The sequence below is a fragment of the Ovis aries genome, chromosome 13 (genome assembly GCF_016772045.2).
Source record: "Ovis aries strain OAR_USU_Benz2616 breed Rambouillet chromosome 13, ARS-UI_Ramb_v3.0, whole genome shotgun sequence".
In the NCBI taxonomy this organism is placed as follows: domain Eukaryota; kingdom Metazoa; phylum Chordata; class Mammalia; order Artiodactyla; family Bovidae; genus Ovis; species Ovis aries.
This window is the reverse complement of record NC_056066.1, coordinates 43151266-43173112: the sequence shown is the minus strand read 5'-3', so window position 1 is coordinate 43173112 and position 21847 is coordinate 43151266. Positions and strand designations below refer to the sequence as shown.

The following is a 21847-nucleotide window of genomic DNA, read 5'->3' as shown; positions in this document are numbered from 1 at the left end:
CCCTGGGGCAAGGGCCACCCATGCTGGGCAGAGTGAGCAATGGGGCGTACGGATCCGGCTCAGACCAGCAGGATGTCTGGATGGGCCAAGGTGGTCATCAGCTATCAGAGAGAAGCCTGAGGAACAGTGTTCTGGAACTATCCTTCTCCATTTCCCTCACAGTAAAGTCCTTTAAAAGCCTATGTGACAAAGACCCCCTGCCCCACTGGCTCTCTGACTTGTCTTCAGCTCCTATCTCCCCACCTCACTAAACTCCACCCACATCAGCAGACTTGCTGGCCCTTAAATGTTCCATGAACACCCTTTCCTTCCTGGAATAAGTGTTTTCTGTTCCAGAGAAATGCAGGGAACCACTGTCTCTATTTTCAAGGCTTTTTGATACAAATGAAAATTTGTGTGGGGTGAACGGTAGTTTGTGTCTCTGCCTAACAGAAGTACAGAAATGAGAGAGATTGTGCAGAATTATCTCAACAGACACTTACCCATTTCTAACAGTTAAATTCTCCTGATTTCATTCAGTCTCATTCTCCATGAGACTAATGACTCAAGACATTTCTCATTTCAGTTATTGACATTTGTTGATACAACAATGTCTTTCTAAAGAATATTCAGTAAAGTTTTGCTGAATGACCACTGAATAAACTCAAAATGTGCAAGCATTCATCAAAATGCTGAGCACAGGCAGACAAATAAGAAATTACATATATGACTAAGGTGTGCTGCTTGCTATACAGGAAGCAAAATATAATGCTGGATTTTTAAAATCATATTTTTAGCTTACCAAGATACTTAGGCTATGTTTCAAAAGAAGTATACAACCTGTAGACTGAAGTTTATATGTCTTTGTAAATAAACAAACACACATATTTGTCAAGTTAAATCACAATGTAAATGCACCAAAGGAAGTATTTTTGAGTGGGTAAACACAGCTGATCATCATTCCCTGTCCTGTCCCTTTTCTATCTAAATATTCTGTCATATATCTGTATTATCTTAATCATCAGGAAAAAGAATATTCTTACTTTGAAGTCTATGCTGTTTCATAAAAAGTGTATTTTTAAAAGGAAAAGCATGGTTTTAGAAAGTTCAGACACTTTATTTAAACTTCTCCTTCAGGCACAAAAATTTTCTTAACCACTCTAGAAAGAAGTTATCAAAGAACTACAGTGAGAGCTGAGAGTCCATATTATTCAGAGAATGGATACTCAGGGTGACTGACACCACCGGAAGACAAAGAGATGGATTCATTCATGAAATCTGGCTTCATTATAACATAGTTTTATAATTAATGTAATCATTTTCCCCTGATGTGAAAATAATTAAACATTAAACATGTTCACTGATCCCTGAAAGAACAGTGGACTGTGGAGACTGTGCCCTTTGTGTTTCCTGGCTCCCTGGGCTGTGAGAGGAGGTACACCAAGCACAGGGATTAGGGGCACAAAGTAGTGAATTTATTCACCACAATGTCTACTGTGGGAATTTTACTGATGGGTTGTCCTGTGCCCCAATCTCATTTCTGCTGATCAAGGATGGGGCCCTGGAGGGAGCTTCTGGTTTTAGGTCTGCAGGAAGTACCTGGTTGACTCCTGTGCTGGAAGACTTCTATGCTAGACTGTCTTTCTTTTCAGTCTTGAAACGAGGACTGACTTAAGGACTGACTGAAGCTTTTAAAAAGCTTAGTTTCCCTGCTGACCTGTCCACTACCAAAAAACAACAACAACAACAAAAAAAACTCTGTGTGTGAAACAGTCACTTACATTAGAAAGTCATAATATCTTATATTTCTGTTGAGGCCATCAATTGCTTTCATGTCATCCGGACTCAGTTCAAACTCAAACACCTGGAGGGAAAGAACAATCATTTTAACCTCTCCCGGAAGGAGCCAGCCTCCTCCTGGGCACTGGAGGACTTTCCAGCTGGATGGAGACAAGAAGAGGGGACAGGGAAGATGTGTCTGTCCTCAGCTTCCAGGAGAACAACCTAGGATCCTCTGATGAATTCTCACCTCTCCTTTCCACACCTTCTCCTACTCTGTCCACCTCACAAACATTGTGCATCAGTCCCTTATCTTCCTGAGTGAATCACTTGTGACAGAACACAAACTAAAATTTGCTTTTTTCAAACACACTGCTGTAGACACTCCTGACTTGATACTGAACCTGAGCTGACATTAGACTGATTGCCTTTCCCCAGCACTCCCTAAGGGTGGCAGCATTCTGCTGAAGCAGTGTGGGAAGGAGGCTCCCTGTGAAAGCCTATTCAAGAATCTGATATGAAACTTGCTCATTATCCAATATAATAAATCTAACAAAACCTATATGTCAATGCCTTAGTGGAGAAGACCCCTGTGTTGGGAAAATGTCCTGGAGAAGAAAATGGCAACCCACTCCAGCATTCTTGCTTGGAGAATCGCATGGACAGAGGAGCCGGGCGGGCTATAGTCCATGGGGTTACAAAGAGTTGAACACAACTAAAGCAACTAACACTTTAGTATAAACAGTTATGAATGAAAAGTGTTTTAAATATTAAAGAACACAAATTATTAAAAATTCACATCACAGTCATGAAAAAAAAAGCTTAACTTTCTAAAAAAATACATTTTCCAGAGTGATCTAGTGATTCAGTGCAGTTCAGTTCAGTTCAATCTCTCCATCGTGTCCAACTCTTTGTGACCCCATGAATCGCAGCATGCCAGGCCTCCCTGTTCATCACCAACTCAGGCTCAGAGTTCACTCAGGCTCACGTCTATCGAGTCAGTGATGCCATCCAGCCATCTCATCCTCTGTTGTCCCCTTCTCCTCCTGCCCTCAATCCCTCCCAGCATCAGAGTCTTTTCCAATGAGTCAACTCTTTGCATCAGGTGGCCAAAGTACTGGAGCTTCAGCTTTAGCATCATTCCTTCCAAAGAAATCCCAGGGTTGATCTCCTTCAGAATGGACTGGTTGTATCTCCTAGCAGTCCAAAGGACTCTCAAGAGTCTTCTCCAATACCACAGTTCAAACTCATCAATTCTTCTGTGCTCAGCCTTCTTCACAGTCCAACTCTCACATCCATACATGACTACTGGAAAAACCATAGTCTTGACTAGATGGACCTTAGTTGGTAAGGTAATGTCTCTGCTTTTGAATATACTATTTAGGTTGGTCATAACTTTTCTTCCAAGGAGTAAGAGTCTTTTAATTTCATGGCTGCAGTCACCATTTGCAGTGATTTTTGAGCCCCAAAAGATAAAGTCTGACACTGTTTCCATTGTTTCCCCATCTATTTGCCATGAAGTGATGGGACCAAATGCCATGATCTTTGTTTTCTGAATGCTCACCTTTAAGCCAACTTTTTCACTCTCCTCTTTCACTTTCAGCAAGAGGCTTTTTAGTTCTTCTTCATTTTCTGGCATAGGGGTGGTGTCATCTGCATATCTGAGGTTATTGATATTTCTCCCAGCAATCTTGATTCCAGCTTGTGTTTCTTCCAGTCCAGCATTTCTCATGATGTACTCTGCATAGAAGTTAAATAAGCAGGGTGACAATATACAGCCTTGACGTACTCCTTTTCCTATTTGGAACCAGTCTGTTGTTTCATGTCCAGTTCTAACTTCTGCTTCCTGACCTGCATAAAGATTTCTCAAGAGGCAGGTCAGGTGGTCTGGTATTCCCATCTTTCAGAATTTTCCGCAGTGTATTGTGATCCACACAAAGGCTTTGGCATAGTCAATAAAGCAGAAATATATGTTTTTCTGGAACTCTCTTGCTTTTTCCATGATCCAGCAGATGTTGGCAATTTGATCTCTGGTTCCTCTGCCTTTTCTAAAACCAGCTTAAACATCAGGAAGTTCACGGTTCACGTATTGCTGAAGCCTGGCTTAGAGAATTTTGAGCATTACTTTACTAGCATGTGAGATGAGTGCAATTGTGTGGTAGTTTGAGCATTCTTTGGCATTGCCTTTCTTTCAGTGCAACATGAACCAAAGTCTTAAACACATAATCTTTTGTGGAAATCAGTAAAGTAATACTAAATTCTAAATAAAAGAACAGTTGGTCAAGAGCAGTCAAGACATCCTTAAAGACAAATGTACCATTCTAAAGGAGAACACTTATTTTCCTTTTTAAAAATACAGAACAGAAAACTGAATGATTAAATGGAAGAGAAAGGCCACAAATGTGCTTATGGACACTTATTATATGACAGAGTTGATAATAAAAATCGATGAAATACATAGACACTTAGATTTCTATTTAAATAAATAAACATATAGGCAATCATTTTTATATCATATTAGAAGGTCAGTTTCAGGTATGTTTTTGAATGAAATTTCAATGGAAACAGAAAAACAATTTTTCAGGGGACCATGCACCTAACCCTTGACATGGCCTGACCTGTAATTTGCAATGGAGATTTAAGTTTTCCAAAAGAAGTGGTGACTTAGTTCTGAGCTGAGACAATGACATGGATTTTTCCCCACTCCCTGGCTTGAAATTACAGAGTTGTCCTGAGATGAAAACCAAGTTAGTTGACCAGATTCTAGCCGAATATATATGAAAAACTACATGGAGAAGCATGCAGTCTCCTCTGACAAGAGTCATATCCACATGTTAAAGCAGAACTGCCAAGCTGTACTGAACTGAACAGCAAATGCACGAGAGCACAGCCAAGAGGACAACAGTTGAGCTGAGTGCAGGCGGAATCTCAAACCATAGAATCAAGAGACACATAACTGATCTCTGCATTAAATCTTAAAACTGGAGAGTTTTCTGTACACCTATGCTTAAGGGCACAGTGATGCTCTGTTACACAGAAAACAAATGAGAGACACCATGCAAAAGTGGACAAAGTCTTGAAGAGGACTTCACAAAGACAGAAACTCAAGAAGGTTAAATATATGAAGATGAAAACTTATTAGTATTCAGGAAAATGCAAAATAAAATCACTATTATTTGGAGATTAAAGATTGCTACCATAATTTTCATGCCCCCAAATTCACATGTGGATGGTGTTAGAAACGGAGCCTTTGGGGGGTGATTAAGTCATGATGGTGGAGCCTTTTTGATGAGATTTCAACAACATCATGGTCATATAAGAAACTTGGGAGAACTCTGCTGCCCACCTCAACTATGTTAAAATACAAGAAGAAGCCTGGAGGAGGGCCCTCACATGTCCAAGAGTGCTCCCTGACCTCAGACTTCCAGCTTCAGAAATGTGAGAAACAAATTTTCATTGTTTCTAAGACACCAAATCTGTGGCATTTTGTTAAAACAGTCCAAAAGGCATAAAATAATCACATAGTGAAATTTCATCCATTGAGAATGAAGGTAAGAAGACATCATTTGTACAAAGTGATAGGATAAATTTCAGACCTAGTACTGGAACTAAAGTCTCTATTTTCTGTCTAAATTTATCTTCTTGGACTCCAAGATCTTGGACACTGAAGATCGTGACTTCAGCCATGAAATTAAAAGACCCTTGCTCCTTCTAAGAAAAGCTATGACAAACCTAGACAGCATATTAAAAAGCAGAAGCATTACTTTACCAACAAAGGTCCGTCTAGTCAAAGCTGTGGTTTTTCCAGCAGCCATGCTATGGATGTGAGAGGTGGGTGGCCTGTAAAGAAAGCTGAGTGCCAAAGAACTGATGCTTTTGAACTGTGGTGTTGGAGAAGACTCTTGAAAGTCCCTTGGACTGCAAGGAAATTAAACCAGTCAATTGTAAAGGAAATAAGTCCTGAATATTCATTGGAAGGACAGATGCTGAAGGTGAAGCTCCAATACTTTGGCCACCTGATGCAAAGAACTGACTCGTTGGAAAAGATTCTGATGCTGGGAAAGATTGAAGGCAGGAGGAAAAGGGGAAGACAGAGGATAAGATGGTTGGATGGCATCACCGACTCAATGAACATGAGTTTGAGCAAGCTCTGGGAGTTGGTGATGGACAAGGAAGCCTAGTGTGCTGCAGTCCATGAAGTCGCAAAGAGTCATACATGACTGAGTGACTGAACTGAACTGAACTGAACCCTCCACAGCCAGGCCACCTCTCCTGTTGCCACAGCAGGAGGAGAAAACCATCAGGAATACACACAAGGCATTCATGCACAGGGAAGAACTGGTAAATCATTTTAACTCAAGGAAAGTCTTGAGAAATAGACAAAGAATGACCCTTGTGAAGGATATTCCTTAGGAGCCCCCTACCCGTAGTCTGACTCATCACATGTATGTTCTCTTTGAATTGTTTCTTGTTGTAACTCTTGGACAGAACCACAACCCCACATTGTTTCTGATAGAGAAGGACAACCAAAGCTGGAGTTTGCTTGTGCTTTTTGGCAATGGCACAAAGAACCAGGTCCTCCAAGAGAATGGGGTGGTTCACATTCACCTTAGAAGGAAACTCAGAAATCCAGAGGAGCTGAGACTAAGTACTCAGTCTGTGAATAGTTTTCCCAGACAGATTAAGTAGTGCTTCTCAAAGTGTGGTCCATGGACCAGCATCATCAGTATCACCTGGGATTTTGTTAGAAATACAAATTTCATGGCTTAGCTGAAGAATAACTGAATCAGCATCTCAACTGTGTCACCTCCCATTCTGTGCTTACAAAGCTCTGCAGGTATTTGGATGCATTATTGACCTGAGACCAGGATTGCTAAAGTTGTCGGGTTTTGCTTTAATTCTCAGAGGTTGTTTTTCTTCCATAATCAAGGGCATGAACAGAGAAACAGAAGGGAAATTCCAGGGATTTTTTTAAATTTCACTTTCCTGCTGCTACTGCTGGTAAGTTGCTTCAGTCATGTCCGAATCTGTGCGACCCCATAGATGGCAGCCCACCAGGCTCCCTCATCCCTGGGATTCTCCAGGCAAGAACACTGGAGTGGGTTGTTATTTTCTTCTCCAATGCATGAAAGTGAAAAGTGAAAGTGAAGTCGCTCAGTCGTGTTCGACTCTTAGCGACCCCATGGACTGTGGCCTACCAGGCTCCTCTGTCCATGGGATTTTCCAAGCAAGAGTACTGGAGTGGGGTGCCATTGCCTTCTCTGCTCACTTTCCTAAGGTATTAATAAAAAGTAAGTAGTCTCAAAATCAGAGACATTTATTCCCTCATTATTTTTCTTTAGATATTTACATAAGTGGTTCAAGTTTGTTTTTTCTATCAAAATAGACCTCACAATTGCATATTATTATCCCAATTTTACACATAAGGTAACTGAGGCTTGGAATTTCTATTTTTAGAAATGTTTTATTAGTTAATAACTACATAAATCATGACATAAGCTTGTGTCTCTGGTTCCAACTAGGGGATTATATATAGATTTTAATGCAGACGTTTGTTAATGATGAGTTTACGATCTAATCAGTTCAGTTCAGTTCAGTCACTCAGTCATGTCCAACTCTTTGTGACCCCATGAATCGCAGCAAAAAAATGGCTGGGTGATGGGAAGTTAGAAAAGAAAATATTCCATCCATCCCCTCTCTCCCCTTTGCTTAGGAGAGTTATTTGAGTACTGTATTTTAAAATATCTTATCACGTGTTCCCCATCCTGAACACGTGTATACCTGTGGCAGATTCATGTTGATACATGGCAAAACCAATACAATATTGTAAAGTAATTAACCTTCAATTAAAATAAATAAATTTATATTTTTAAAAAATCTCATCAAAAATTGAATTTTAGGGAAACTCCCACTTGTCTTCAATAGGATTCAATACCATTTTTTACTCCCTGTGATCCCAGCACACCACAGGCTAAAAGAACAATATCATGTGACTTGCAGAAATCCAACAGTTTGCTCTGGTTGAGATAAGGGTGACATTCCACCTGTAGAATGTCAACAGAGAAGAGAGTCAGATTATTTGAAAAGGTAATATTAACATGACAGAGGCAGATTAAAAGTTTTAAGTACCTAAAGGAAAGATTGCAACATTAAATGTAAATGGAAATATCAACATCTAGAGAGAAGTAGAGAAAAGTGTGTTTATACAGTTAACTTTATGACAGACCATGGATGGGAGAACCAGTCCAAGTTGAGTAATAAAAAAGTGTACTCTATATTTGAGTAGATATTCCCAGGTAAATGTTTTATCTTCTGTTAGCATCACCTCAAGCCTTTAACTTTACCCTCTAACCTGGATGACTTTCATCATCTCCAGCACATTTTCTGTTCTGTGCTCTCTGTTGACTCATAAAGGCTAAGACACCAAGACTAAGGATTCAGCCATCAGAACCGCACACAAACACTTACCGCTCATCTCAGCTGATTGGTTACTTTATTACTTTCCATTCAATGTTTTCAAGGCTTCCTGCCTATACACAGTTCATTCCAGGGCACTCTCCCATCCAATCTTGTCATCCTTTAATCTCAGTGAAACACCTCCTACCTCTAGTTCTAGATTCTACCCAAAATTCAGAAGGATGCCCTCCCCACCTTTTCCATCCAGATTACATAGAGATACTACTTTGGGTTCTATTCACACCACCCAGACAGAGACTCTGCTCTCTAGAGTCCTCTGTCCCACAAAGGTCAGATGAACAGGAGGGAAGGACAGACAGATATCTGGCTCCAGTGTAAGAAGGAGGTTCTGAAGAGCTGGAGGGAGAGGAGTCGAGCTGCTTACCTGGTTGCAGACCAGCTTGTACTTGACCCTCAGCTTGTTCACAATCTTCTCCAGCTGCTGCGGTTGAAGTTGGACGCCCCAATGGACTTGATCAGCCCTGTGTCCTTACACTTCTCCAGGGCCTGGGAGGGAGGGGTGGTGAGCAGTCACTTGGAATGGGCAAGAACAAGAATAAATGCTGAAAAAAATCAACAAACACGGGCACCATCAAGAATTAGCATTGAGTATTAAGAGGAAAAAGAAAAGAAAGTCATCACATCAGTTGAACAATTACTATTTCCGCCTTAAAAAAAAAAAAAAAAAAAAAAAAAACGAAGAAGACATATCACATGCAAGGAAAGAAATGCCTTGTCTTCATTGTCCAAAATTCTCCATCTCATTCCTCTATGTGAACATTTCAGCAATGGTTTCCTCCCCTCAGCCCCAGCAACCCAGCCCTTAGATTCATGAACTGCTGAGTCTGATGGTCCACAGCCCATTCTCACAGGTGGAAGAGATGAAGGAGGTTCTCCCTCTCCCGGCTTCTCCACTGGTTCTCTCCTCCCTGGACTCACCTTGCACATGTGACAGAGATCCAAGGAATCAAATATCAATCTTTGATTTTCATCTTTTGGAAATAATTCCTCCCCTGGATGGAACAGAAGCAGGCATATTAGAGATGTGACAAAATAATTTCTCCACGATTAGCCAGGCTGCCAGGCACCAGGAATTAAATCTCCATGAGGTAGGTTTATAACTTTCTACATACTAGTATTTGCAATGTGATTTGTGTTTGGAGTTGTAAGCAATGTCTATAGGAAGGAGGCTTATTCTAGTCTCTTACACTTATTACATGTTACAAAAAATACAATTTTTCTATGTTCTTAAAGAGACTTCCGTGACTTCTATGAATTATGTCTGTTTCCTGTACTTGCCTCTCTTGAAATGTCTCTGGTCTGAGAATGGCAGTAAGTTCCATGCCATAATTTCCAGAATAAAAATTGCAAATGACTCCTGGGCTAGATAATCAGGTTTCCTTTTCTCTTCAAGCATCAGATATCCTAGAGCAGGCATGTGAACCAGCAAGGCTCTTGTTAGGCTGATATGGAAGGTGGAAGATCCAGACATACTCTCAAATATTCATGACCATTAGGCTAAAAGGCCTCCAAAACCATATTTGCCATCAATGGAAATGTTCAGTAAAAATATAGTAATGTCATGATAAGGGATAGAAAAAGGAGACATTTCTGAAGAGTCCTGCAAATCCTCAAATCTCTCTGTGTCTGAGATTTGCAACTACATAGTCCACTAAGCTTTTTTGCATCAGATGGCTTGAGTTGATTTCTGTAACTTGAAATCAAGAGTGCAAAGTAAACCTTCCCTTTTTTTAAATTCTTTTTTTTAAATTGAAGGATCAGTGTTTTACAGAATTTTGTTTTCTGTCAAACCTCAACATGAATCAGCCATAGGTAAACATATATCTCCTCCCTTTTCAACCTTCTCCCCATCTCCCTCCAAATCCTACCCCTCTAGGTTGATAGAATGCCCCATTTGAGTTTTAAGCAAAACACTCTTAATGACTAATTGCAATCTACAAATCTCACTGTAAAGTAGGGCAGGACTGTAGACAATGTCTCCCAATTCCCTATAAAGGTAGAAGGTTTAGGCTCACCAAGAGGGAGCACCACCAAATCTGCTCAAGTTAAAAGGATGAAAGACAAGATAAAGTTATCATGTTCAATGTAAGGCAGTGTCATGCTCACTACGACTTCACCAAACTCTTGGTTCATGAAATCCCCAGAGACTCAGGAGTCATAACCAGGACTGTGTGCAGAACTCACCTATTTCTACTTCTTCAAGTTTTTCAGGCAGAGATTCTAGATTATTAACTCCTTTGTCTGGGAGGCATGTAACAGATTCAAAGAAAGTCGGTAAATAGATGACCACAAACGATTATGTGGGAAATCCTACTCTAGTGTAATCATCCCTTCAATCTACTAAGAAAAATCTTAATTCAACCATCCATGCAAGTGGATGCGTATTCTTTTTTTATTTATTTTATTTGGAGACTAATTACTTTACAATATTGTAGTGGTTTTTACCATACATTGATATGAATCAGCCATGGGTCTACATGTATTCCCCATCCTGAGCCCCCATCCCATCCCTCTGGATCATCCCAGTGCACCAGCCCTGAGCACCCTGTCTCATGCATCAAGCCTGGACTGGTGATATGTTTCATATATGATAATATACATGTTTCAAGGCTATTCTCCCAGATCATCCCACCCTCACGTTCTCCCACAGACTCCAGAAGACTGTTCTATACATCTGTGTCTCTTTTGCTGTCTCGCATATAGGGTCATCGTTACCATCTTTCTAAATTCCATATATATGCGTTAGTATACTGTATTGGTGTTTTTCTCTCTAGCTTAATTCACTCTGTATAATTGGCTCCAGTTTCATCCACCTCATTAGAACTGATTCAAATGTATTCTTTTTAATGGCTGAGTAATACTCCATTGTGTATATGTACCACAGCTTTCTTATCCATTCGTCTGCTGATGGGCATCTAGGTTGCTTCCATGTCCTGGCTATTATAAACAGTGCTGCGACGAACGTTGGGGTACACATGTCTCTTTCAATTCTGGTTTCCTCGGTGTGTATGCCCAGCAGTGGGATTGCTGGGTCATATGGCAGTTCTATTTCCAGTTTTTTAAGGAATCTCCACAGGGTTCTCCACAGTAGCTGTACTAGTTTGCATTCCCATAAACAGTGTAAGAAGGTTCCCTTTACTCCACACTCTCTCCAGCATTTATTGTTTGTAGATTTTTGCATAGCAGCCATTCTGACTGGCATGAGATGGTACCTCATTGTGGTTTTGATTTGCATTTCTCTGATAATGAGTGATGTTGAGCATCTTTTCATGTGTTTATTAGCCATCTGTATGTCTTCTTTGGAGAAATGTCTCTTTAGTTCTTTTTTTTTTTTTTTTTTATTTTTTTTTTTTTTATTTTTTTAAATTTTAAAATTTTTAATTCTTACATGCATTCCCAAACATGAACCCCCCTCCCACCTCCCTCCCCATAACATCTTTCTGGGTCATGGCCCATTTTTTGATTGGGTCATTTATTCTTCTGGAATTGAGCTTCAGGAGTTGCTTGTATATTTGGGGGATTAATTCTTTGTCAGTTGTTTCGGTTGCTATTATTTTCTCGGATTCTGAAGGCTATCTTTTCACCTTGCTTATTGTTTCCTTTGTTGTACAGAAGATATTAAGTTTAATTAGGTCCCATTTGTTTATTTTTGCTTTTATTTTCACTACACTGGGAGGTGGGTCATAGAGGATCCTGCTGTGATTTATGTCTGAGAGTGTTTTGCCTATGTTTTCCTCTAGGAGTTTTATAGTTTCTGGACTTACATTTAGATCTTTAATCCATTTTGAGTTTATTTTTGTGTATGATGTTAGAAAGTGTTCTAGTTTCATTCTTTTGCAAGTGGTTGACCAGTTTTCCCAGCACCACTTGTTAAAGAGATTGTCTTTACTCCATTGTATATTCTTGCCTCCTTTGTCAAAGATAAGGTGTCCATAGGTGCATGGATTTATCTCTGGGCCTTCAATTTTGTTCCATTGATCTATATTTCTGTCTTTGTGCCAGTACCATACTGTCTTAATGACTATAGCTTTGTAGTAGAGCCTGAAGTCAGGCAGGTTGATTCCTCTAGTTCCATTCTTCTTTCTCAAGATTGCTTTGGCTATTCGAGGTTTTTTGTATTTCCATACAAATTGTGAAATTATTCTAGTTCTCTGAAAATACCATTGGTAGCTTGATAGGGGTTGCATTGAATCTACAGATTGCTTTGGGTAGTACACTCATGTTCACTATATTGATTCTTCTGATCCATGAACATGGTACATTTTTCCATCTGTTTGTGTCATCTTTGACTTCTTTCAGCAGTGTTTTATAGTTTTCTATATATAGGTCTTTTGTTTCTTTAGATAGATATATTCCTAAGTATTTTATTCTTTTTGTTGCAATGGTGAATGCAATTGTTTCCTTAAATTCCCTTTCTGTTTTCTCATTGCTAGTGTATAGGAATGCAAGGGATTTCTGTGTGTTGATTTTATATCCTGCAGCTTTACTGTATTCATTGATCAGCTCTAGTAATTTTCTGGTGCCGTATTTAGGGTTTTCTATGCAGAGGATCATGTCATCTGCAAACAGTGAGAGTTTTACTTCTTCTTTTCCAATTTGGATTCCTTATATTTCTTTTTCTGCTCTGATTGCTGTGGCCAAAACTTCCAAAACTATGTTGAATAGTAGTGATGAGAGTGAGCACCCTTGTCTTGTTCCTGACATTAGGGGAAATGCTTTCAATATTTCACCATTGAGGATAATGTTTGCTGTAGGCTTGTCATATATAGCTTTTATTATGTTGAGGTATGTTCCTTCTATTCCTGCTTTCTGGAGAGTTTTTATCATAAATGGATGTTGAATTTTGTCAAAGACTTTCTCTGCATCTATTGAGAAAATCATACGGTTTTTATCTTTCAATTTGTTAATGTGGTGTATTACATTGATTGATTTGCAGATATTGAAGAATCCTTGCATCTTTGGGATAAAGCCCACTTGGTCATGAAGTATGATCTTTTTAATATGTTGTTGGATTCTGTTTACCAGAATTTTGTTAAGGACTTTTGCATCTATGTTCATCAGTGATATTGGCTTGTAGTTTTCTTTTTTGTGTGGCATCTTTGCCTGGTTTTGGTATTATGATGATGGTGGCCTCATTGAATGTGTTTAGAAGTTTACCTTCCTCTGAAATTTTCTGGAAGAGTTTGAGTAGGATAGGTGTTAACTCTTCTCTAAATTTTTGGTAGAATTCAACTGTGAAGCCGTCTGCTCTTGGGCTTTAGTTTGCTGGAAGATTTCTGATTACAGTTTCAATTTCCATGCTTGTGATGGGTTTATTAAGATTTTCTATTTCTTCCTGGTTCAGTTTTGGAAAGTTGTGGTTTTCTAAGAATTTGTCCATTTCTTCTAAATTGTCCATTTTATTGGCGTATAGTTGCTGATAGTAGTCTCTTATCATCCTTTGTATTTCTGTATTATCTGTTTTGACTTCTCCATTTTAATTTCTAATTTTGTTGATTTGATTCTTCTCCCTTTGTGTCTTGATGAGTGTGGCTAATGGTTTGTCAATTTTATTTATCTTCTCAAAAAACCAATTTTTGGCTTTGTTGATTTTTGCCATGGTCTCTTTGTTTCTTTTGCATTTATTTCTGCCCTAATTTTTAAGATTTCTTTCCTTCTACTAACCCTGGGGTTCATCATTTCTTCCTTTTCTAGTTGCTTTAAGTGTAGAGTTAGGTTATTTATTTGACTTTTTTCTTGTTTCTCGAGGTAAGCCTTTATTGCTATGAACATTTCCCTTAGCACTGATTTACAGTGTCCCATAGATTTGGGGTTGTTGTGTTATCATTTTCGTTCATTTCTATGCATATTTTTATTTCTTCTATGATTTGTTGGTTATTCAGAAGAGTGTTGTTTAGCCTCCATATGTTGGAATTTTGAATAGGCTTTTTTCACTGTAATTGAGATCTAATCTTACTGCATTGTGGTCAGAAAAGATGCTTGGAGTAATTTCAATATTTTTTAATTTACCAAGGCTAGATTTATGGCCCAGGATGTGATTTATCCTGGAGAAGGTTCCGTGTGCACTTAAGAAAAAGGTGAAAGTCTTTGTTTTGGGATGAAATGTCCTATAGATATCAATTAGGTCTAGCTGGTCCATTGTGTCATTTAAAGTTTGAGTTTCCTTGTTAATTTTCTGTTTAGTTGATCTATCCATAGGAGTGAGTGGGGTATTAAAGTCCCCCACTGTTATTGTGTTATTGTTAATTTCTGCTTTCATACTTGTTTGCATTTGCCTTACGTATTGTGGTGCTCCTATGTTGGGTACATATATATTTATTTATAATTGTTACATCTTCTTCTTGGATTGATCCTTTAATCATTATGTAGTGTCCTTCTTTGTCTCTTTTCATAGCCTTTATTTAAAGTATATTTTATCTGATATGAGTATTGCTACTACTCCTTTTTTTTTGGTCTCCATTTGCATGAAATATCTTTTTCCAGACCTTAACTTTCAGTCTGTATGCGTCCCTTGTTTTGAGGTGGGTGTCTTGCAGACAGCATATATAGGGGTCTTGTTTTTGTATCCATTCAGCCAGTCTTTGTCTTTTGGTTGGGGCATTCAACCCATTTACTTTTAAAGTAATTTTTGATAAGCATGGTCTTGTTGCCATTTACTTTGTTATTTTGGGTTTGAGTTTATATATACTTTCTGTGTTTCCTGTCTAGAGAAGATCCTTTGGCATTTGTTGAAGTGCTGGTTTGGTGGTGCTGAATTCTCTCAGCCTTTCCTTGTCTGTAAAGTTTTTGAATTCTCCTTCATATCTGAATGAGATCCTTGCTGGGTACAGTAACCTGGGTTGTAGGTTTTTCTCTCACCACTTTAAGTATGTCCTGCCATTCCCTTCTGGCCTGAAGAGGTTCTCATGAAAGATCAGCTGTTATCCTTATGAGAATCCCCTTGTTTGTTATTTGTTGTTTTTCCCTTGTTGCTTTAATATTTGTTCTTTGTGTTTGATCTTTGTTAACTTGATTAATATGTGTCTTGGGGTGTTTCATCTTGGGTTTATCCTGTTTGGGACTCTCTGGGTTTCTTGGACTTGTGTGAGTATTTCCTTCCCCGTTTTATGGAAGTTTTCAACTATTATCTCCTCGAATATTTTCTCATGGCCTTTCTTTTTGTCTTCTTCTTCTGGGACTCCTGTGATTCGAATGTTGGGGCATTTCACATTGTCCCAGAGGTCTCTGATGTTGTCCTCATTTCTTTTAATTCTTTTTTTTTCCTCTCTCTGCTTCATGTATTTCTACCATTCTATCTTCTACCTCACTTATCCTGTCTTCTGCCTCCATTATTCTACTGTTGGTTCCCTCCAGAGTGTTTTTTATCTCATTTATTGCATTATTTTTTATCAAGGTGTACAAAGGGATGTTCTTATATAAGGATCCATTGTTGATGATCACCAAAATCAAGTTCTTTAGCAGATCCCTCATCTCACTTACCTTACTTTAGGGGAGTTAGTAAGAAGATTTCACATCTACTCTCTACAAAATCTCAGGGTATCACCCATTATTTTTAACTATTGTCACAGTGTTCTCCATCAAGTTACCAACTTATTTGTCTTATCATTGAAGTTCTAGACTGTTGACCAATATTTTTCCATTTGTCGCAGATTTATCTCCAGCTTCTGGTCTTTATTTCTCTACTCTCTGTTTCTATAAGTTCCACTATTTTAGATTCCACCTACAAAGAGACTCCCCTGGTGTTTCAGATGATAAAGCGTCTACCTACACTGTGGGAGACCTGGGTTAGATCCCTGGGTTGAGAAGATCTCCTGGAGGAGGAAACAGCAACCCACTCAAATATCTTGCCTGGAAAATTCCATGGACAGAGGAGCCTGGTAAGCTACAGTCCACGGGGTCCCAGTGAGTCAGACACGACTGAGCAACTTCACTTTCACTTTTCACAAAGAGATCATGTAGTATTTGTCTTTTTATTTCTGGCTTACTTCACTTAGCTAAAGTTCTCTCAGTTCACCTGTGTGGTTTCAAATTGCAGGACTAACGGTTTAAATGCTGAGTAATATTCCATTTCTTTTACATGTGTAGAATCTTTTCTATTACAAGGAGTTAGATAATTGGTGTAACCGCCCTCTGTTGGGTTCAGTCCTGGTCTTTCTTAAACATTCTGGCATTTGGGGAATGTACTGAGGAATGGACCAGTAAGCTTCAGTACTAACCTGAACACTTTACTCCCTGCACCCTACTTTGCACTAAAAAGTCCTGTCTTCTCTTTCCAAAATGCCTCTGAATATTTCCTCTGTTTTCCAAATGAAAAAAGTGAGATGCAAAGTTTCAGGATCAGACCTTGTCACTACTACATTCTCTAAAGACAAGATGGACAGCAAACTTTCTAGCTTCAGGTCTAGAGACTTGTCCGCTAGACCCTTTTTTGTCCAAGCACTGAAAACTACACTTTAATAAAGAGATATTACAACACCCAAGGGATTCATTACAAAACCTGGCCTGCAAGATGGTAGCTTATCCTCTCAAATGACACTATATTTTGCATTAGAAGAAGTTTCCAAGCAGCAACCAAAGTACAAGGCAAAACACAGTTGGAGTGTCTTGCCTGGCACCTACCAGGTACCCCACCATAGAGAAACAATTCTCTCCAATTAGTTCCTATTCACCTCATCCTTAGGACCTTCCACCTCAAATACTTCTCTGGGTCATGTCTTTTTGGAAGGAGGAAGAGTTCTGGAATAAAACATACAGAGAAACCTGGCCATTGCAAAGGCCCTCAAAGCAAAGCAGTTGACAGTCAGTGATCTTGACAGCCAAGTCTCATCTCTTCTGCCAAGCTGGGAAAGAGACGGAAACTGGAGGGGAACCCAGAGTAATCGGCAGGTGAGCACAGCCTCAGACCCTGATGCAGAGTGAAGACTGAGTGCTCTCCCCTTTCACAGGGCATGGTTCTAGCCTGATTAGTGGAACCACGTCACCCTCCCAGAGTCATCCAGGAACTCCATGCTTGACAACCCAAGTCCCTTTTGCTCAAGTTACATCCACTACTATTTATACCTGAACCCCAAATCACCTCTGTTACCTTTTTAGTTTCTCTGGCCTCTAGGATACATTGCTTGTTTCTAATCTGAATAAGCAGACTGATATTTTCTTCTGCCTTCACAGGCTATAAATAACAGGAGGTTAACACCCCAGCTGACTATCCAATGTTAGCAGATACATTGGAGGAGGAGAAGGATTAAACCAGTGCCCATAGAGTAAGAAGAGAATTGAAGCCAGTTACATTTTTTTTTATCAGAAAGAAAAACTTACGTTATATAAAAATGAAATGTGCCAAACAATTATTGACTAAACTTTACACAGAAACCTCCACACACCAGTCATTTCACTTTTTTAATTATGAAGCCCACTTTTGATCAAAAAGCAGTTGAATCAACTACTTCATAGTACAGAAAGACATAATAGTCACACAATTAAAAAGTGTTGATTATTAAGCATTTTCTAAAATGTAATCTCTTAGTAGAGAATCAAAATGTGAAACAAACCAAACTTGGCCTTTAAATTTTCCAGCAGCAAAATTATTTTGTTTTATACACCTATGGTGGTAGAGGTATAGTCAGTAAGTCATGTCTGACTCTTTTACAACCCCACGGACTATATCCCGCCAAGCTCCACAGTTCATGGAATTTCCCGGCTAGAATACTGGAGTGGGCTGCCATTTCCTACACCACAGTATCTTCCTGATCCAGGGATCAAACCCAAGTCTCTTGTGTCACTTACATTGGTAGGGGAATTCTTACCACTAGGCCCCCTGAGAAGCCCTTACAGACCTGACTAGGGTGAAATTCTGAAAAGGACACCAAAGCCAGACAGTTTGGCAAAGTGTTTATTGGTATTAATCATTAACAATGTTTTGATACCATGTGCAAGTTCAAACAGACTTGGGTATTTATACCTTGTACTAAGTTACATAACTTTTTAGAGTACTCTTATAATGTAACCAGTACATATTTTACACAGTGTGTTATCATGCTAAATATTATTCATAAAATAAAAACCTACAAACAACTGAAATTGCAACAAATTTGGGAAGAGTAGGGGAAATCATGATGCACTGGTACAAGGGGATGTTGTGAAGAAAAATTCATTTTATCACATAGAGTGATGTCAGCAAAATAGTGAGCTAAGAGGAGTGAAGTCTCCCTTGGAAAGGGAAGTATGGAAAGAGAAAGCAGTTGGAAAATGTAGGAGTTCTGGGAAACAGTCAAAAAAACATCTACAGTAACAACGTGAATGCACAACTAGGAAAGTTTCAGAACTGTGGAAGGACATTTTTGTATGTTCTCTCACCTCTCCCCTGACTTGAACAGAGCCATCTTGCTCTGTAAAGGGCAGCAGCTCAGCACCCTGTTGTCTCCCTCAAAGCAGACTCATTGCAGAAATCCTTGAGTGCAGTATTCTCCCCTATTTGTGGCTTGCCTAGAAACTGGTATCCATTTCACTTAACTCTGAGCTTGAACTGAAGAGCAGCAGGAGTGGCTCATTAAAGCTTCAGGGGGACTAGACATATATGGGACCAGGGCCAGGGACTAAGTGTGGAGACACACACAAGACCATGTAAAACCCTGATAGAACTGGGGTGTGGATTTGGGGAATAGTAAGGCATCCAAAATCACTGCAGATGGTGACTGCAGCCATAAATTAAAAGAGGCTTACTCCTTGGAAGAAAAGTTATGACCAACCTAGATAGCATATTCAAAGCAGAGACATTACTTTGTCAACAAAGGTCCATCTAGCCAAGGCTATGGTTTTTCCAGTAGTCATGTATGGATGTGAGAGTTGGGCTGTGAAGAAGGCTGAGCCCCAAAGAATCGATGCATTTGAACTGTGATGTTGGAGAAGACTCTTCAGAGTCCCTTGGTCTGCAAGGAGATCCAACCAGTCCATTCTGAAGGAGATCAGCCCTTGAATTTCTTTGAAGGGAATGATGCTAAAGCTGAAACTCCAGTACTTTGGCCACCTCATGCAAAGAGTTGACTCATTGGAAAAGACTCTGATGCTGGGAGGGATTAGGGGCAGGAGGAGAAGGGGATGACCAAGGATGAGATGGCTGGATGGCATCACTGACTTGATGGACATGAGTCTGAGTGAACTCCGTGAGCTGATGATGGACAGGGAGGCCTGGCGTGCTGCGATTCATGGGGTCGCAAAGAGTCGGACACGACTGAGTAATTGAACTGAACTGAACTGAACAGAAGGCATTCAGAAACAATCATAAATTTCCCAGGATCAGAAAGCCACTCATGCTCCAGGTATGTTGTTGACTTATAAATGACCTGAGATTCCCTTTGTTTTCTGTTGAGCTGACCCAAGGACCAGGCACATGCCATTTCAGCTAATGAAGCACAATCAGGATGTGGTACAAATCTGCAAAGAGTGGGTGTGCTGTGCTTTTCCAAGTTCCCAGTCATGAACACACAGAAGGAGACAAAGAGAAGGTATACAATAAAGAAAGGTGAAACAAGAAAGCTAACAACAACAACAAGAAAAGACAGAGAGGAAAAGAGAGAGAAAAACATGAGCCATGGAACAGTTTTTGTTACTGTTTAGTCACTACGTCAGACCCCTATATTGCAACCCAATGGACGGTAGCCTCACCGGTTTTTCTGTCCATGGGATTCTGCAGGCAAGAATATTGGAGTTGGCTGCAATTCCTTTTCCAGTGGATCTTCCTGGTTGAGATTCAACCCACGTCTACTGCATTGGCAGGCAAAATCTTTACCACTGCCCTACCTGGGAAGCCTGATCCATGAAAGGGAAAAAAAAAAAATGGCACCAACTCTTCCTGAACAATCACAGGAGCTACACTTAGCGAACAGTGAGTGTCACAACTGTCCTGGGAGGAGCTCCAGGTGGGCAAGAGGACACTGAGCTCAGCTCCCCCAGGAGCACATCAGGGTCACATCTCCTAATAACACACGACACCAGCAGGAAGTCCCCTCCACACCAAGGCTGTAAAGAACCACCCCCACTGAACTGGGTGGGAAGGGAAGAGAAGCCAGCAGATCAGGACTGAGCCCCTGGGAGGACCCCGGATGAGGAGAGGAGGACAGGGGCTCAGAGGTCCTCCCTGGAGAGACCCGTGCACACCACGCACTTGGCACTGCAGCCCTGGCACAACCCTGAGTGGTCTCGGCCCCACAGCTGTTGTGAACCCAGGGGGACCCACAGGAGACCCAGAAACCTGACTCCTCTCCTGAGACATGCACCCATTCCTGCTCCTGGAACAGGTTGAGGGGATGACCAGATGCTGCCCAGGACTTGGCCAGTTTACTGGGCAGCCCATGTGACCCCCAGCCCATAAATGCCCCCTTAGCACCACTGGATCCAGTTCACTCCCACTGGGGCAAGGCCACCCATGCTGGGCAGAGTGGGCAGTGGTGGGTACAGATCCAGCTCAGACCAACAGGATGTCTGGATCGGGCAGGGCTGCCATCAGAGAGGGGCCCGAGGAGCAGTGTTCTGGAAATATCCTTCTCTATTTCTCTCACAGTAAAGTCTTTTTAAAACCTATATGACAAGGACCCTCTGCCCCACCAGCTCTCTGACTTGCCTTTAGCTCCTGTCTCCCCACCTCACTAAACTCCACCCACATCAGCAGACTTATTGGCTCTTAAATGTTCCATGAACACTCTTCCTTCCTGGAATAAGCATTTTCTGTTTCAGAGAAATGCAGGGAGCCACTTTCTCTATGTTTCAAGGCTGTTTTGTACAAATGAAAAAGTTGTGTGGAATGAAGTGTAGTTGATACCTCTGTCTAACAGAAGTACAGAAATGGGAGAGATTGTGCTGAATTATCTCAACAGACATTTCTAACAGTTAAATTCTCCTGATTTCATTCACAGAAATGGGAGTACAGAAATGAAAAGTTGTGTGGAATGAAGTGTAGTTGGTAACTCTGTCTAACAGAAGTACAGAAATGGGAAAGATTGTGCTGGATAATCTCAACAGACATTTCTAACAGTTAAATTTTCCTGATTTCATTCACAGTCTCATTCTCCATGAGACTAATGACTCAAGACATTTCTCATTTCACTTATTTACATTTGTTGATATGACAATGTCTTTCTAAAGAATGTTCAGTAAAGTTTTGCTGAATGACCACTGAATAAACTCAAAATATGTAAAGATTCATCAAAATGCTGAGCACAGGCAGACAAATAAAAAATTACATAAATGACTAAGATGTGCTGCTTGCTATACAGGAAGCAAAATATATTGCTAGATTTTTTAAATCATATTTTTAGCTTACCAAGATACTTAGGCTATGTTTGAAAAGAAGCATACAACCTGTAGAATGAAGTTTATTTGTCTTTGTAAATAAAAAAAATGCACATATGTGTCTAGGAAAATTACAAGGTAAATGCACCAAAGGTAAGTATTATCAAATGGGTAAACACGACTGATCTTTATTTCCTATCCTGTCCATTTTCTATCTAAATATTCTGTCATATATATGTATTATTTCAATGACAGGAAAGAAAGAGCATTCTTACTTTAAAGTCTATGCTGTTTCATAAACTGTTTATTTTTAAAAAGAAAGGCATGG

The 21847-nt window shown here is 40.0% G+C and overlaps 1 pseudogene; it reads right to left on the bottom strand.

The window, feature by feature from the left end:
• Window positions 1-1186: 1186 nt before the first annotated feature.
• Window positions 1187-9706, bottom strand: LOC101108332 (prostaglandin F synthase 1-like; annotated as a pseudogene).
• Window positions 9707-21847: the final 12141 nt, after the last annotated feature.